The sequence below is a fragment of the Pinus tabuliformis genome, chromosome 2_2 (genome assembly GCF_031772625.1).
Source record: "Pinus tabuliformis cultivar Carrire ecotype Pingquan chromosome 2_2, CPIR1, whole genome shotgun sequence".
NCBI classification, from domain to species: Eukaryota; Viridiplantae; Streptophyta; class Pinopsida; order Pinales; family Pinaceae; genus Pinus; species Pinus tabuliformis.
The window spans coordinates 783528901-783541978 of record NC_142300.1 but is presented as its reverse complement, the minus strand read 5'-3'; the positions used below and the strand labels follow the sequence as shown (position 1 = coordinate 783541978).

Sequence of the window (13078 nt, the reverse complement as noted above, 5' to 3'; positions counted from 1 at the left end):
ACATTGTAATGTTGAGCTTTCTGCATAAGCTTCTCGTTGATCTACACATAACACCAATCTCATTTCACTTGTTAGTATATGCATCCTAACTCTTGCCCACAAAAATAAATGATAAATTCCAACATACTTTTATTTCCCCCCAACTAGAAATATTGCATGTCCGCATGCAATGTACTCATTGATTATGCAATACCTTTTCAAAATGTTTTTATTGGTTTGCAGGAAAATTGATTTAAAACATTTGAAAAGGCTTTTGTATTTCTTAGGGAACAAGTAGTTAGTTTATGAATGAATGAGGGCAATTTTATTTATTTATTTTATTTATTTTTTTAAAATCAAAGCATTCCAACTTCTCATTGTGTCCATGGTTAGTACGTGGTACATATAACAGCAGCATTAGTGTAAAAATGCAATGATGTCGAAGCAAATGCTATAATTCTAATTGCGTAAGCATTGCAATTCTGTTGACTGCTTACACAATTGAATGTAAAAGATCATATCATGCTGACAAAAATAAGTCGGGGATTTTCAAGGAAATTAAACAATAAAAACTGCCCCATGCTGAACAATTAAATACAGAGGGCGTGTCCGAGGAAATAGAGGACCTGATAGAAAACTGAGATCATGCAGCTGATCAAATTCAAAAGTAGATTGGATCCAAATCAAACAGCAAAATGCCACACTTCATGGCAACTATTTCTAGGCAGGCTTAAGTGCAAAAAAGGAAAATTAGCAAAACTAGCAAAAGTAGTCACTCTACCATCACCATAAATAATAACTAAAAGAGACCATCTAGAATTTCTTGTCTTTCAGTGGGCCTCTTGGAATCTTGCTCAACACTTTGGCATCAAATGTCCTGTAATGCTTCTTAGCTTCATCCATTGCCTTGAATGCAAGTGCATCAACCTGATCTTCATATTTTTCATAAAGCACAGGCACTGTATGCGCAAAAACAAATGCAACATAGAAGAGAGTAAAAAAAAATTAGTCCAGCTGCCAACCACAGAAAGAAGCCAGAGACCTGCAACAACCATAAGAAACTTTTTCAAATCTCTCCCAGATGCAACATCGTGTATAAAAGCACACAAGCGGTTGATTTCAAATCTGACAGCAGAAGCGACATCCTGAAATAGTTGTTCAGAAAATGATATCTGAGGGATACGCACCAGTTGTTTGTTAATAAAGGCTGATGCGTTGGACCAGACGAACAAGATGGTGAGGCCAAGTATGAGAACATGGCAAATAAGTGTCAATAGATGATAACCAAGCCACTCAAATAGGAGCCAGATGACAGTAGCACCGACAAGAACACCTGAGGTTTGCTTGTTCCTCCATAGTATTACATCCATAGATTTGCCTCCTCCGAACAGCGAATGGACGGGCTTCTCGCGGCCAAAGAGACGTTTTATTGAAGATGCAATTGAAGACGGCTCGGGTTTTTTTGGATTTCTCATCATCCGAATCGGAAGAAGAGGAGTCATGCCCAGGAAGTTTTTCGGTGACCTTCTCCAGCACACTCTCCAGAAAAGACGCTGCCTCCTCTGGATGCTCTCCCATTTCGACTAATAAACCTCTCCGACCCACACAATTAATGGATGGTTATAGAGACTTAGAGTCCCTCGGCTTCAAGTAGCCCTAAAGAGATACGATGAAATTAACCCTATCTTTACAAATATATATATATATATATATATATATATATATATATATATATATATATATATTGTTATTTTTTTTTTTAGAAAGAAACTAAACTTTCTCTAGACTTAATTTTTTTTTTAACAAATGGACACAATGATTTTCATATTGAAAGATGTTTTTGATGAAGCATATTGCAAAACATGAATTTATTTATTCCTGAAATTAGTCTAAATCATCCCTATTTTCTGATCCTCGCGATCACACTAAGCGCGGAGGAGAGCATACTTATTCTAAGCAAAACTGAAAATGAAAGCAAAAACTACAAATGAAAGCCTACTCATACTAATTAGAAAAAAAAATTAGTTACGTGTAATTAAACTTCCAATGAATCCATTCACGTAGCAGTAACAACAATATATTCAGTAGCAATTTTTTACGTGATGGATGAAAATATTCGAAAGTGAATGAGTCTAGTTGCTGTAACTGCAAATTAACTAAAAAATAAAAAGATGAATCTAATCTAATACTTACCTGGAACCATTGTTCGATAAGGCTTTGATAGGCACAATTTCTCTCACTTAGATCATGTTGTAACTCCTCTTTTTCTTCTCTGATCTGCTGTTCTTCTTCCTCGATCTCCTGTTCGAATGATTGCTCGCCATCAGATACACAGGATTCTTCAGATGTTGAATCTTCGTTTGTTTCTTGGGGAGTAGTTGAACCTTTAATTTTTGTCAAGATCTCCTCTTCCAAGGAAGAAGAGATCCCGACTTCTGCTAGGATCTGAGTGAGTATTTCCAAGCTGAAACTCATTGTTAAACCATGTTGAAAGAGATTCTAAAAAAAAATAAAAAAAAATCAGCAAAATTGAATTAAAAACAAAAGGACCACAGAAATAATCTTGAATTCAATACTCAATTAAACCCTCTTACAAGGACTGCTCATTAATTGAGTAATCAAATGCTTCAATTACAACCATGAACCATGAATTCATCAAACACTCTTCACAGTTGCGAAAATCAAACACACCTGCAGAAATTGAAATTCACACTTGCATAAATGTAAACACACCCTACATGCCCTGATCCATAAGAGGTCGAGCCCATTACGGTATCTCGAATGCGATGCGTAGGTTGTTCCCCACGTCTTACCACCTTAACACCTCGGAGTTAGGAACATGTCTAAACACACTTGCATGAAAAATCAAACTAAACTTCAATCCATCGTGCCTCCCCGGCAACGGCGCCAAAATGTTGGGTGAAACTATGTTCGTTTAATTCTGTTGTAGTACTTGCCCAACTATTTAATTTGTCAATCCGAGGTTCGTAGACTTACGAGACACATGCACTATATATGCAGGACTGAAGTGGAACTAATTTAATCTAATCTAAATTACTGAAATCAAATTAATCTAGGAAGGCATTGAAACATTAACTATGAAAGCAGGAAATTGCATAAAGGAAAAGCAATACAACATGTGAAGAATTGAATGACAAACAACATATGTGAGCTCACAACAATAAAACTATCTCAAATTATATTACAAGAATTAAATTACAAATCATGAAAGCATAACAATAAAAGATGAAAAACTAAGAATTCCTTTCCATTATTCATTATTCATTCTTCCCTCTTAAAATGAAGAGAGAGCACTCTCTTATATACATGAGGAAGATAACCTTCTCATAATTACATATCCAATATTCTCTCAAGCACTCTCAACTAATTTCCCATTATTACAAGATATGATCCCACAAATCTCTCAAGCATTTTTAACTACTTTCCCATTATTACAAAATATGATCCCTTTGAATCCTCCATAAATCTCTCACATATCTTGGATAAGATATGCCAACCAAATCCTCCATGATTTTCTCTTTAGGAATTGGATAAGATATGCCAACCAAATCCTCCATGATTTTCTCCTTAGGAATAGGCTTGCATAATTATCTCCTTAATATGGTGGAGGAGATATTAATTCTTCACATATTTCCTACACATCACAAAACTCACATATTCTTGAGATATATATAAAAATATGTATATTTTCTAATATTTAATCATAGATTCACTTGTAATACAAAAATGAATAAAATGGAAAATAAGAAGGTGAAACCCAAATGTATGTATGAAAATGATATGATAAAAGGTTAATGGGATGATGAAATGTAAGGAATAGTGAAGAAAAAGGTGGATGAAAATATGACATTTCTGAGTCCCAACATCCTCCCCAACTGAACTTGTTGCATGTCCTCATGCAACCATGCATGGGTCTCTTTAAGAACATTTGGCATTTTGGACTTTGGCTTTACATGATGATGTCTTTTAACAATGAATGTTTCTAGGATATGTGAAAGACATGACTAACAATTTACAGTTTCTTATGGTTGGTTCTTGTGTGACAACCATGAATACAAAGAATGTTGGTTCTTGTGTTAACAACATTCATTTCATTTTATGTTCTCTTTTCTTCAATAATAATGTAAACACTCACTGGAAATCATAATGTGCATAAGAAAGCCCTTTTGTAATATTAATGAAGCATGCCAATATTGTGTATGAAGCAAAGTGCAACAAAGTATCATTGGAAAATAAATGTTGGTGAATGGTAAATGGAGTGATAGTGGTGAAGAAATGGAATCATGGAAGTGAATATGTAGTGAATATATTTCTCCCCCCCTAAACTATGTTGGGTGAAACTATGTTCGTTTAATTCTGTTGTAGTACTTGCCCAACTATTTAATTTGTCAATCCGAGGTTCGTAGACTTACGAGGCACATGCACTATATATGCAAGACCGAAGTGGAACTAATTTAATCTAATCTAAGTTACTGAAATCAAATTAATCTAGGAAGGCATTGAAACATTAACTATGAAAACAGGAAATTGCATAAAGGAAAAGCAATACAACACGTGAAGAATTGAATGACAAACAACATATGTGAGCTCACAACAATAAAAATATCTCAAATTATATTACAAGAATTAAATTACAAATCATGAAAGCATAACAATAAAAGATGAAAAACTAAGAATTCCTTTCCATTATTCATTATTCATTCTTCCCTCTTAAAATGAAGAGAGAGCACTCCCTTATATACATGAGGAAGATAACATTCTCATAATTACATATCCAATATTCTCTCAAGCACTCTCAACTAATTTCCCATTATTACAAGATATGATCCCACAAATCTCTCAAGAATTTTTAACTACTTTCTCATTATTACAAAATATGATCCCTTTGAATCCTCCATAAATCTCTCACATATCTTGGATAAGATATGCCAACCAAATCCTCCATGATTTTCTCCTTAGGAATAGGCTTGCACAATTATCTCCTTAATATGGTGGAGGAGATATTAATTCTTCACATATTTCCTACACATAACAAAACTCACATATTCTTGAGATATATATAAAAATATGTATATTTTCTAATATTTAATCATAAATTCACTTGTAATACAAAAATGAATAAATTGGAAAATAAGAAGGTGAAACCCAAATGTATGTATGAAAATGATATGATAAAAGGTTAATGGGATGATGAAATGTAAGGAATAGTGAAGAAAAAGGTGGATGAAAATATGACATTTTTGAGTCCCAACAATGCTCCCTTTCCAATATGTCCTGCAGTTCATGCTCCTCCATTCCCACTTCACTTGAGGTCATCTCTTGGTCCCTATCAAGTTCCATCGTGCTGGGATGATCTTCCTTCTGTTGGCTTTTGTCAGATCTATCCTCTATTCTGTCATCCTTTTCCTTCACTACTAGATTGTCCTTCACTGCTTGCTCTCTCTTTCAACCCCCTTTTCTTCTTCTAACATCTTGAACCTATTATGACTAGGTTACTTTTCCTCATAGATTATTTTTGGTTCTTTCTCCCCCCTTTTCGTTTGCCTCCCACTTTAGTAAAGCTTTCAGTCTCTTTACCTGAGGTTGCTTTGATGCTGCTCTCCATTTTATTTACCGGGCAGTCTCTAAAGAGGTTCCTGTGTTCATGGCATTTGCGACATCTGAAGGGTATATGCTCATAATCCACCACCTACACCCAATCTTCATCATAAACTTCTAGTATTATTTCATCGGGCAAAGCCCCAGAGAGGTCCATTTCCACACATATTCTGGCAAAGGAGGTATATTTTCCATGCAGTGTGGCCTCTGATATTTTTATGAAATGCCCTAGTTTATTACCTATGGCCTTTAATGATTCTAGCTTCCAGTACTCTATAGGTAGGGAATAAATTTTTATCCATATCGGCACCAAAGTAAAAGTCTTATGCTCCGAGATGAAGTTCATCACCCAAGGTCGCATATAGAGATCTGTAGTCGCATAGAAGTAAGGACCTCCTTCAAATATCCTGTCCTTATCCTCTATGTTTGGAAACACAACTGTGAAGAAACCCTTGGATCCAAGGTGTAGATCTATATCTCCCTTGGGTTTCCAATGGTTCTTTATCCATGCGTGTAGGGCCTTCTCTGTTGGCCATACCCCCATGAATTTTCATATCACTGCATAGCTCGCCATGTGCTCCCTGTGCACCTGTAGCGCTGGATCACTTAACACCACTCGGGGTGTGATGGAAGCCCTTGGTTTACAAGGTCCTGTCCGAATTCTGGGGTCAGCTTTCTGACTATCTACTTCTGTACGTTTCTCTCTTCTGACTTCCTCCTGCGTTTCTGCCATCTTCTGTGCTCTGCCGTTTTCCTGTTTTCCTCTTTCTGTACATCCGGTTTCCACTTCCATGGGATTCTTGAAACGATTAGAGACTACATGACTGTAGGAGGGAGTATAACTCCCCCCTTCAAGCCCCTCCATGTTTCCCAACACCGAAATCCTACTACAAACCCTAGTACTGTGCGTTTTCCCTCCTCACAGTCGGTCCGTAAAACACCTCCATTTCCATTTTTCCCGTCAAAGGAACTGGCTTTCAAATCAACGTGATATTAATATAAAAAATCTAATTGTTTTGTTTAAAATAAAATAAAAGTAAAAATAACTTCAAAATAAAATAGTCCCGAGGGTTAGCTTGACTAGTCGAGTCTTTACCGATTGGGAGGTCATAGGGTCAATTCTCCTCAAGGTCCTTGGGGTTAATGAAAATTCTATGTTGTTATTATTATTATTATTTGTTGGGTAATTAAAGTAAACTTGACTTTTTGAGCTCCAGGTTTATGAAAACCCATGGTATTGATGTGAAATATAGCTTGTTTAAAAAGGGAAACTAAACCAACAAATTAATAACTATAATTAAAATTAATTAATAGTTAAACTAGCCTAGATCCATCTTAATTTTAGATCTACCAAGCAAGTGCAAACCTCTTTTAGAGTGAAAAGAGATTCCCTCTTCGTACTTGGTAGATCTAGAGTTAATATGGATGGTTTATAATCGATGTTAAAATATTATTTTATTATTAATATTTTTAAAAATCATTAAACAATTCCATATTAAGAAAGGAACATAATCCACTTCTCCCTCATACCAAGTTATAGAAAATAAAACTAGAAAAAATGGATTTAGAGTGAACTTTTGTCAACATGCAGAGTTCATGGACCACAACAAATGAGAAACTATCAATCACTATAAGGCACAAATCAAGATGTTGTCTGAAACAATTGTAAAGGGATGTTCTCAGAGGTGGAAACAGACCACGGAAGATATGCATTGATAAGATCCATCCCAAAAACTTTGTAGTGGCTTTGGAAATTGTACATAGGTACATTAAATGCATGGAGAATTATGGGATTTAATGGATAGGCCTCAAGTTTCACTACCCCGTGATTTATCTACCAACCCCAAAGTATCAAATTGATTATAGCATGCCTACAAAAGACAAGGTTTCCTACTAGAGAGAAATTGAGAGGAGAAAAGTTTATTTCTTCACTTATGATGTAGGGACGTCGACCACAACATCAATAACCTCCATAACTAGGGTCTCTCCCACTCTGATTTAAACTAACTATTTGTTTGCATTTGGACATGCAACATTTTTGGCTATGGGGAGATGAAAGGCACCCAAATTGGCATCTTTGTACCACCTGTTCACCACCTTTTTGATAAAAATTTCCCATCCCCATACCATATTATAACCCATTTTGCTCACATCCATGAATTTTTTTACCAATGTATAATATTTTTCTAATTATTTCACTTTTAGTATTCGTTCTTATGTATTGAGGAGAGAATTTTCCTTTTACGCTAACTAATGAGAATTTATTAGGAATACTTCAAAAAGACTCGTACAGGCACCCTTGGAGGAAATAGCAAAGGATTTGGGGAAATTCAATTGTGGCAACACCTTTTTGTTGTTGTAACACCTTCATGTCGTTCTAACACCCTTATATTATTGGAACACTCTGGATCATATTACTACAACACCTCCTTCACGTTGTGGCTACAATACCTCCAACATGTGGTTTATGCAACACCCCACCAATGTTACAACACATCCACAAGTATTGATGTTGCAACACAAGTAAGTCTAGTGATGCAACACTTTGGCATATTTATGATACAACGCGACTAAGTATCGATGTTGCAACACCTTAGCACACCAATTGTAGAAGCAACCAATGCAACTCCTTACATGTTACAAACCTATGGATAGTTGTATCAGCACAAGCATGGTCAACAACCAAGTGCACAATTGTCACTGCCATTTTCCCAATGGAGGGGTCGACTATTTGGTTACCCAATGGAGGAAATGACAAAGTAGATTTCATCGTTAAGTGTGGAGAGCTTCACCTCAATAGATTTGTTCCAACTTCTTGCCTATTGTGGTGGCTAAGTGAGTCCACAAATGTCCAATTTTCCCATCTTTTGGTTATGTCGTTGTAATGAAGGAGAACAACCTAAGAATAAAAGACTATCATGGTTATTCCTTGATTTTGTGATTAATTTGAGAAATTGAAACATTGTATAAATACTCGACTCTACTTCAACCATAGTAGTAACAGAAGGAGAGGAAGTAAAAGAAAAAAATAATATTATATTTTGATTGTTGTTAACTAAAAAGCTTGTTGGTTCTTGTTTCATTTCATGTGCATGTGTTGTGTTGATAATATAAGCATGTTGTTGCAAGTTTAATTAGTGTCTCGCCTAAGGAGGTAGCCCCACCTCCTTAGTCAAATACTACCTATATTTTATTTATAATAGTATATAATTTCAATGTATAGTTTAGCTAATCTGATTACTTACTATGTTTTCTAATTAATAGTTTTGTTGTAACTCATTAAGAATTTACTTTGTTTTCTTAATTAGTAGTTTTGCTACAACTAGTTTAGTTATTTACTTTATCTTCTAACATTGTGTGCGTTGACCAATTTAATTATAGATTCATTCTCTTTTCAAGATTGTTGATTCAATATGTTAAATTAGATCTCCTATATCACAATCACAATTATTGTAGTATTGTGTCAATTCATGAGCATTTCTATTGCTGAGTTTAGGAATGAGAAATTATATTGATCAAGTCACCTATTTACCTTCCTACCCGTGTCTTTACTTTCTAACAGAGTGATTTAATTTCATTCCTATGTGTTTTCTTTCTAACAGAGTGATTTATTTTCGTGTTCGTGTGTTTATGTTCTAGAAAAGAGTGACTTACTAGTATGCAATAATGTTGTAGTTAGTCTTCAATTCCTACAAGTGTGAAGTGTGATATATTTTAATTCTTGCAAGTGTGAGCCTTTCAATTACTGCAAATTATGATTTGGTAACTTGTGAAAGAACATTAACATCCAAATTTTCCATATTTGTTTAGTACGATAACCTCATTAGCACTTAACAAAATGTACTGCATATACAATACACAATAGTTCACAAGTTCCATACAAACAACAGATGAAAAATTAAATGTATAGCTTCTAAGTTATGTAGTAAGTAATTAGGAGGTAATTTAAAGGCCCATCACATGTCATCATGCCATATTAGGACCTTTTATGTTTTTGCAGCATCAGGAGAAAGTTTGGTAACATAGTTCCAAATTCTCAATGCTTAACATTCGATATCCTGACAGTTCATATGTTGATACACTATAGTCATTAGATGGGAATGAAATATCTGACAATTAACATTTAGTGAATTCAGAGGGAAAACTTGATATGCAGTTCTCAACCTCCCAATACCCAATCGTCTGAATTCCTAACCACTTATGGTAGAAGTCCCAATCCCATCACATGATGACTCCCAAACCTTTCATTTTGTTAGTTGGAAAAGGTATCAACTTTTATCAGTATTATGGGTACATTGGTGATAGTTATTTGATATATCCACGATGCTTGATACCTGATAGAATTATGGCCCATCCTCTTAGGACTTAAGCAATTTCTGGATAAGCTCCTAGTTATGGCTCTTGTTAGGCCATGTTACCAGGGGATCAAGCTAAGGACTCCAATCCCCAAAATTCAAACTCATTTTCAATACAATTCTTGAAATTAAATTGGTAAATCCCCAAATTTTTGGTACTCCTAACATCCAACACCTAATGGCTTAATAACCAAAGGCATGGTATCCCCCTTTCAACTAGGATCCTAGTCACACCTCTTCTCAGGCCATGTGATCAAGGGATGACACTAAGGAATTCCATTTCCAAATTTGTAAAACTTCTAAAATACTTCTTAGACCTGCTTTAAGGGCTTGAAACCAACTCTGACGGGGCAAAGACTTGCTCAGAAAATTTTTGAAGGCTCAAAAATATTCAATAGCCTCTAAAGGCATCCAAAACATGGATTTCAACCAAGAAATTCACCAAGAAAGACAAAGATATGGCCATTGAATAAATCCACAACTTATCTTAGTTGAATGAGCTTCTTCTCACTTCACACTTCAAACATTTACAAATAGGGAGACTAGTATTCTCACTTATCTCCAAAGGAACAAAGTCCCCTTAAGTAGACAATAACTTTAAAATCTTCTCATTTAGAGCAATGATACAATCATAAATGTTCTCTCCCACCACTGGCCTAGTAAAGGCTAGTAACATTACTAGAGACATAAAGAGATATAGAACTCCAACCAACATATAAACTCCAATTCGCAACATTACGCACATAAAAAAATTAATTCAATGAAATATTATTGTATATAAAGGTCATACATGAGGAAATCATAACTAAGTGTTGGGTATGTGTTATATTATTTGCATGGCTATCTCATACATATGTGTGGGGCACAGTGGGGGGTCACAAGAGTGGAAGTAGCCCCCCTATTCAGGGTCTCGCGGAGGGGACTATCACCCCCACTTTCAGGGGGTTTGCAAACAAGTGGTAACCCCCCTGCATAGGGTTCGAGACAACACCCCGAAAAAAATAAAAATAAAAAAGGGTAATTTTGTGCATATCGTTTTATTAGTGTATTGCAAGTGATTTTTGTTGTTAATGTTTTTCAAACGCATGGTGGTTTTTCCTATGGTTTTGTAGATCTAGTTAAAGTGACTACGATTACATTCTAATCCTAAGTTAATGGATTGGGGGTTTATGAATGCTAAGTTATGTATATCATGTATTGTAACATTGTAAAGGAGCATAATGAAAAATCAATTTTGTTTTCCTAGTTTTGGGTTCCATGAGAAAATGTTCTAAGTATATTTACTGTGATTTCCATTGTATCTATTTTTTTAGTTTTAAGAATTTTCTTGTAGTTATTATTTGTACAAGGTTCAAACCTACACTAAGAACCCAACATAATTAATCATTGTTCCAGTTCTTCATTGTAAACATGATCGGTATATCATCATAACAATTTTTAACTCGGCATTTCAAGTATACAAAGTAATCTAACATACCTACAAATAATAAAACACTGAAAGGAAATTCATTTGATTATCAAGGGAATAAGTACGTGTCTAAGTCACTTAAATTAGCTAGAAATCAAAGAAGGGAGAGCCACTCTCCACCAAACCATAGGAGCAAATAAAATACTATTTCTTTGCAACTAGTTACTTCCAAACCATATCGTAGTTCCTTAAGGGAAAGCTTCACTCAAGGTTCCACAAGATTCAAATAAGGTAGAGGACATGAAGAGCACTCTCCACATGTAGGATTCAATATTCTTCTCTTCAAATCTTGAGACAAGGCATATTAAGACACCAATGTATGGCCACCATGGGTCTGCACAACATAAAAGGGATCCCTTCACTAAGCTAACAACCCCTCAGTGATTCTCCTTTCTCAATGCCTTGGATTCATTAGTTGGAAAAACTATTTAAAATTTCCTCCATGCATATTATTCTCAAGTTGAAGGCTTCTTCAAAAATTTCTTGTCCAGTTTAGTAAGATTACACTTCCATACATGATGGCTATCACTTAGAATATTTATAGTCCCCTTTTGTTTAGATTCATTGACCTCGATCACAAGTGTGCTTTTATTCTATTCACATGGGTTTTCTAGTGCATTTTCACATGCTCACTGGTCTTCTTGGTCGCTCTATGTCCATCTCCCTCCCTCAGAATACTCTCTTCTTTTGTCCCCAGTCATTCTTTCTATTTTACATTTTACCTTTTAACTCTTTACACCCATAAGAGTTTCCTTGCATGAAAAATTGGGTACCTCCTTGAGCTTTGTGGCTGACCAAAATTCTCTATAATGGTACGTAACCCATTGTTCTCATAGTTGTTGAAGAATTGGGTAGTTCAACTAACACAGAAAGGTCTATTCAGCTAATTCATGTTGATAGGAAACTTCTAAAATCCCCCTTGCAACTTTCCCTTAGCCAATATTTTCATTAGGGGAGCTTTGAGGTCTAAAATGGGTCTCCTAAGGAAATTATAAAATAATAGTGGAAATAATAAAACAAGATTAGATTACATCATCAAATTTTAGAGGGAAAAAGAAAAAAACTATTATTTCAACTCATATTTTCAACTTATCTCCTTATGGGTCTACTCAAATCCTAAGAGAAACACTCGTTGGATGCATAATTTGATTACTAATCCAAGGAGTACCCATGTTTTATACTTTCAATGGAACCTGCTACATGAAAAATGAGAAATACATGAAAAACGTGATTGCAATCATGTTTTTTCATGTATTTCTCATTTTTTTTGTAGCACTGTCCATTGAAAGTATGCAACATGGGTACTCCTTGGATGAGGAATTAAATTTTTCATCCAACGAGTATTCCCACTCAAAATTTGAATAAAACCTTAGGGAGATAAGTTGAAAATATGAGTTGAAAATAAAAGTAGTTTTATTATTTTATTATTTTTATTATTTTTACTTTTTTACTCCAAAAATGGTGAATCAACCCCCATGGTTGACATCATCATCTTGAATCCTATTGTTTCTTATACAGTTGCCCATTTTAGACCTCAAAATTCCCCTAATACTCCTAGGCATCATGATATGTGTTGGCTACCCTATTCTAAAGTTTTAGCAATATATATTAAATCAAAGGAATATTTAACATCAAATAGAGTCTAGAAAAATATCCA

General features: G+C 34.9%; 1 pseudogene; it reads right to left on the bottom strand.

The window, feature by feature from the left end:
- Window positions 1–390: 390 nt before the first annotated feature.
- LOC149195036 (reticulon-like protein B5) lies at window positions 391–1646 on the bottom strand (annotated as a pseudogene).
- Window positions 1647–13078: the final 11432 nt, after the last annotated feature.